The sequence below is a fragment of the Aquila chrysaetos genome, chromosome 9 (assembly GCF_900496995.4).
Source record: "Aquila chrysaetos chrysaetos chromosome 9, bAquChr1.4, whole genome shotgun sequence".
NCBI lineage: Eukaryota > Metazoa > Chordata > Aves > Accipitriformes > Accipitridae > Aquila > Aquila chrysaetos.
The window spans coordinates 40823807-40829491 of record NC_044012.1 but is presented as its reverse complement, the minus strand read 5'-3'; the positions used below and the strand labels follow the sequence as shown (position 1 = coordinate 40829491).

Genomic DNA, 5685 nt, shown 5'->3' with positions numbered 1-5685 from the left:
TGTGGAGCCTGGATGTCCCTGTGAGAGGTGGTGGCTGGGCTGGGGGAGAAGGGCTTCAGCAGATGCACACGCCAGCATCTGCACCAGGGTCCGGAGGCGAGTCCTCGCCTCAGGAAGGGGAGTCGCTGCCAGCCACTAAAGCCTGCGGCAGGGCTCTGCTCTCCCTCCCGCTGTCCCCAAATCCAAGGGGCCTGGAGGTGCCTCATGGTGAGGGCAGTGCGGAGGGTCCCCATCCCTGCATCTCCTCCTCTTGCAAGGGGGCAGGCGAGAGCCCCTGGAGCGCCGCGGCAAGGAGCGATGGGAGAAAGGGCACGCAGGGGAGCTGGGTGGGAGTGGGATAGGCAGCAATAGCCAACCCCCCCCCACACCTTTTCAGACCATTTCAAACACAACTGTGAGCGTACGCACTGTGGGGGCCGTGCTGCGGGAGCTGGGCTGTAACGCCGTTGGTGCCGGGGATTGCCTGGGAGCCTCCTTGTGTGGCAGTGCCCTGCTCTCCAGCTTGTTCACACTCAAAAATGCTGCACGTGTCTGCAGCGGTGACCATGACAGCAGCCTCCGGGCCCTACCAGCTTCTTCCAGACACGTCAGATGCTCATCCTCCTTCCCCTTTCCCCAAGATGCTCCCGACTTCCCGCTCCCTTCCTCTACCCCGCAGACCTACAGATGTCCCCTTTCTCTATGCAGAGGCTCAATCACAAGTTGCCGGGACTAATGTCTGCTTGGTTTCGAAGGGCATCATCATTGCTGTGTATTTCTTGGTGTGACTGGGAGCTGTTTTCCTCTCAGTTGCCCCCTTACTCCAACTGGGAGGTTAAGGACCAATATCGTCCTGCTTCCTCCATCTCAAATCTTTCACTTCCCAGGTTCCCTTTCAAATTCTTGGGGTCCACAAATCTGTGTCCCAGAGGAGGGTTTTCTCTTCTGCTTTCCTGTTGCTGTGCCAACCAGCATAGCTTCAGCGATGGCTGATATCCCAGCAATGGGAAAACTGTGTTTCTCCTCATATTTTTGTGTGTGTGTGTGTGTGTGTGTGTGTGTACTCACATTTGCATAGGCGTGTGCACTGGGAAAGGTTTGCGTGTGTGCATGCAAAAGCAGGAAGTGCAGATAGGTACCTGGGAGCGCAGCAGTAGAAGAGTTTGTTTGCAAGTGGGTGTATGCAAACTACGTGTGTGTATCTATGGAGCTGGTCCAGTGTTAGAAATGTGGGTGTGAGCCAAGATACTGGAAAATGGGTATTTACAGATCTCCATATTTACGGGTACAGTAGCTGTATTGTGCTTAGGAGATGGGGGTGATAAACTGAACAGAGTCCAGAGTCCTGGTAAGTTATATATGTGCTTAGGATAATAATGGGGAGGGAGAGAGCTGTGCAGGCTTGTGTCTGCCATAGGGAGTGTTGATACACAAATGTGCTTCACTTACAGTGGAGCCCGTTGAGGAAGAAGCGTGCTTGTGTATGCAGAGCAAGAGGACGGCTGTGCTGCTTGCCTGTGTGCAGCAGAGTGACTGTGGGGGCCGGTGACGACTCAGGGCACAAGCCTTGTGCCGTAGCCAGCATGCACAAGCCCGAATGACAGTCAGTGGCAGCAGGCATGGTGGCTGCCTCTGCCTGCTCCTTCCCGGGTCCTGCACCGAGCAGACCCATCTTTTGCCCACGGCAGCAGATGGCAGGACACAGTCTTAATTTATTTAAAATTGTAAACCCATTTCTAGAGACTGCACTGATCCACAATGCAGCATCACGGTGGCTGGGAATGGGATGTTCTCTGTGAACTACTGCCATTTTCACTTAGGCAGGTCTCTGTGTTTGTTCCATGGCAGAGCTGTGTTTTTCTTCCCAAGAAACACAGGGACACCGGTGCTAGGGGAAGGGTGGCTGCAGGACACCTTTGTGGCATTGCAGAGGCAGTCCTGGAGCCACAGCTACTTCTGAGGAAAGCTGGGTCTCTGCCAAATCATCTGTAGCTCATTTCTGCCAGGTCTCACCATGATACAGTGAACAGGTCAGACAGGGCAGGTCTCCAAAGCATTCATTTTTTTTCCTTCCAGCAGAAGCTCTTGCTGCAAGCCTGGTTTTACTTGCACAACAAACCCCAAATAATCTCAGGGAGTTTTACTATTTTCTTGTGCAGACAGGGTCAGAGATTAAAGCTCCAATCTAAATAATCTAATTCCAGAGATAATCCTTTTGCTCTCCTCTCCAGTACAGTACCAGGGAGGCTTCCAAATAGCTCCACGTGGCAGGGCAGAGCCATTCCCCTCTGGGCACCTGAGACCCGTAGCCCCATGTGGTTCAGAAGCTGGCCCAGGCAGCGAGGCTGGCTCACGTTGACTTCTTCGATATCTCGTTAGCCATAAGGTCTGCTTCTGACCCACACGTCTCTGTTGCTCTTTTTGGACATCCCAAATCCCGATCCCTTTTTCCTGTAGGAAACGGCTAATACCCAAAACACGTGCCCCACACCACTTGTGAATGATCGGGGTTGTAGGTAGACCAGGCAGGACTGATTCAAGACTGAGACACATCTTGGCACAGCTGCCAGGGGACAGGGAGAGATCAAGGGATTGAGAAGACAACCCTGAGCCTTTCACTTGTAGGTTACTGGTGTAAATCCAGCCTGTATCAAGGGACTGATAGCTCAGTGGATTAGTAACAGCACACAGAGCCTTTGACATCTGGGGCACAAGCTGGCATCAAGTTGCTGGTGACCGCAAGTAACGAATTCAGGGGCGGCAGGGTAGGACATCGCAGCACGTCCGCCGTTCTCTGCCAGCAGCCATGGCCAGACTGTGAGCCAGGGCGAGTGCTCCTCCTGCACTCGGATGCGCACAGCCACTATCCCTTCCTCGCTCGCTGCTGCTCAGTTAATCCTTCTTGCTTCACGATGGGCTGCTGATTCTTGGGAAATAATCATCCAGGCTAGTTATTAGAAGATTCTCTGATGGGGGAGGCAGAGGAGGTATTGCAATGCTCAGTGCCTTGCCCTCTAAAAAGGCTGAGTCCTTGGATGGAGGGGAAAGAGAGGGTTTTTCCCTTCTGTTCAAGGAGGGGAACTCTTCCTTTTCAGGGAAACTCTTCTCTCTTCAAGGAAGAGTTGCTGATATTTCACTGTGAGATGTGCAGGAGCCCTGGGAGCCCTCGACAGGGACCCGAGGCTTGGCACAGCCACAAAAGTCCCTGGTGACACTCCCAAGGCAGGGGATAAGCTGGGTTAGCTCCCAGCTGTCCTTGTACATGTCTGCGGCCAAAGAGGCCCCTCCAGCTGAGGGACCTGTCTTGGTCATACCTAAATGTTAGCTAGCAAATCCCTTCATGCCTGAATTCCTGCTCATGGGCACGTTTGGTCTGGGCTGAGCAGTTTGATGCTGGGTTTGTGGTGAAGCCCCAGTCACCGGCTGCACGGCCCCCGCGCCCACCGAGGCAGCGAAGGTCCTGCCACAAGACTCACGCTCCCCAGCTCACTGAAAAGGACAACAGGGTTTCAGCCAGGCTCTGCCCAGCTGACGCTGCCATTTTGTGTGTGTGCGTGACCTGCGAAAGCCCTGCTGACCCAGGGGCCAACAGCACCAGCTGCCTCAGCCCACCTGGGCCACGCGAGGGGCTGTGTGTGCCCTCGGTGGGACCTTTGCTGCCCTGGTGGGTCTCAGGACTGGAAATACAAGGATTCGCACCCATGGACATTGCTGTTTGTAACCTCAGCCCCGGCTGTCTCCTTGGCCTGCTGATGATTCACAACGTCCCTCTTCCCACTTCACCTTTGCAGCTCATGGCAGTAACCTGGTGACACACCAAGTGTTTACATGCTTTGAAGTTGTGCTCCTGACCCAAGCGCATCCCATTTTAACCTGAGAAGTCTGGAGAGATTAGGGAGGATTGTCTGTAATCAGTACAAATGAGCTCTAACGAGGCCTCCCTCGGCCTCACCAACTGGACAGCATTGTTCTGGCCACGGCTGCTTGCACTCCTTTGGCTAACCAAATGTGGGGGACACCCAACAGGTCACAAACACAGCAGGGAAACGGGAGATTAGTCTGGATTTGATCAGATGCTGCCAGGGCTGGGGTCTGTAAGGCTGAGATGATTTGCCAGGAACCAGCGTGAGGTGGCTTAATCTGGAGAGGTGTGAAGTGTGTGTGTTTCACACTTCTTTTCTGGATGTGGTTTCCTAAGCCACCTTGCAGTTTCAGGAAGCCTTTCCTGGCAGCAGTGCTGGCGTGGGAACACAGCAGTGCCATGTCTGCCCTGCCCCAGTTATACCACGAGCCCGAGAGCCGATGTGACAGCAGCAAGGATGCAGTCTGGGGCCCACTCCGACGTGGGCAGAGCAGGTTAGGGAACAGGGGGTGGGTGGTTACAGCCCCCACCAAACTGAGCTCACTTCTCCAAGGCTGTGTCCTGTTAAGAGTCCCCATAAGCGCATTACAAAAGCAACAAACCTGTTTAATTCTCAATCTGCAGTGCTCGGTCTTTATTGCTAAAAGCAAACGCTTTGTGGAAGTCTCAAATTAATAAAGTGTCATTGGGACTTAGGAGCAGCTGCTGCTAATGCAGTTGGCAACTGGAACGCAGACACGAGGCCTGGCTGGTGTCTTAAGCTTTGAGGAACACCGGGATCAGACAGAAGAACAAACACGGAGGCAAACATTAAGTTATTTGCTCCCCCACTGCGTAGCGAGCGAGTCTCATCCTATCTCCATCTGTGATGTCTCACTCCAGCCCTCCCAAGACCTCGCCAAGGTCCTCCAGAAAAAAAACCCAGGATCTTACATTCTCCTGTAAAATGCAACACAGGGAGAAAAGTCACGGGCAATGTAACGGTTAGCTCCCCCCCCCCCCCCCCCCCCCCGCCTCTTTTATTTGCTGTTTTACTTTTCAAGCAGATTATTGCGGTCCAAAGTGGTTGCGCACCACCCAGCTCTCTCGCTCCTTACCGGGCGGGCCTGTAGCTGCCTTTTCCCATACTCCACGGCAGGGTCGAACGGGGGAACCAGCGTGTTTTGCCGAGGCAGACAATCGGTACCGGGAGCTGCTGTTCAGAGTACAGCGGAAACCAAACTACCGGGATGTAACGAGGAGTCGCCCCCGACGGCAGCGGAGCTCCCGCTCCCCCAACTCCGCTCCCAGCCGCTTCCCTAAGCGCGCCGCGGCCCCCCTCCGCCTCCCTCCCTCTCGCTGCCCGTCGGTCCCGGCCCGGTCCCGGTCCCAGTCCCAGTCCCGGTCCCGGCCCGCTCCGTCCTGCCGCAACGCCGCCCGTCGCCTCGGCAACGCACCGGCCTCCCCGCTTCCCGCCGCCGTCCCACAGTGCTTTGCGTTCCGGCCGCGCTGGAGCTCCCTGATTGGAGGGGTGGAGGGGGCGGGGCTCTTCCCTCAGGCGTCCGGCGCTGAGGGGGAGCTCGCCGGGTTGCGTCCCCGCTCCGGACACGCCGCTGGGAAGCCTCGTCCCTTCCCCGCCGCTCCTTCCTGGGGGAGCCGGTTCTACCCTCGCTCCCCTCCCCGAGCGGGCGGTACCGGCCCTGGGCGCTCCCGGCTCGCAGGGACCGACTCCCCGCTCCGCTCCGGGCCGGCCCGCTCCCGCCGGGCACGCCTCCCGCCGCAGCGCGCCGCCGTCCCCTCGCCTCTCAACCAAGCCTGCTGCGCCCGCTCCCGCCGCCTATTGGGCCGGCGCCTTATGAATATGC

General features: G+C 56.4%; 1 long non-coding RNA gene across 2 annotated transcripts; it reads right to left on the bottom strand.

The window, feature by feature from the left end:
- Nucleotides 1-4446: 4446 nt before the first annotated feature.
- Nucleotides 4447-5194, bottom strand: LOC115346168. 2 transcript variants are annotated; one of them, XR_003925043.1, is made up of 2 exons: nucleotides 4916-5194; nucleotides 4447-4780 (listed from the first exon to the last, which is right to left on the bottom strand). It is a non-coding gene; the product is annotated as an uncharacterized LOC115346168 (long non-coding RNA). The 2 variants fall into 2 exon arrangements; XR_003925042.2 differs by having other exon boundaries at nucleotides 4939-5194.
- Between the last annotated feature and the right edge of the window lie 491 nt (nucleotides 5195-5685).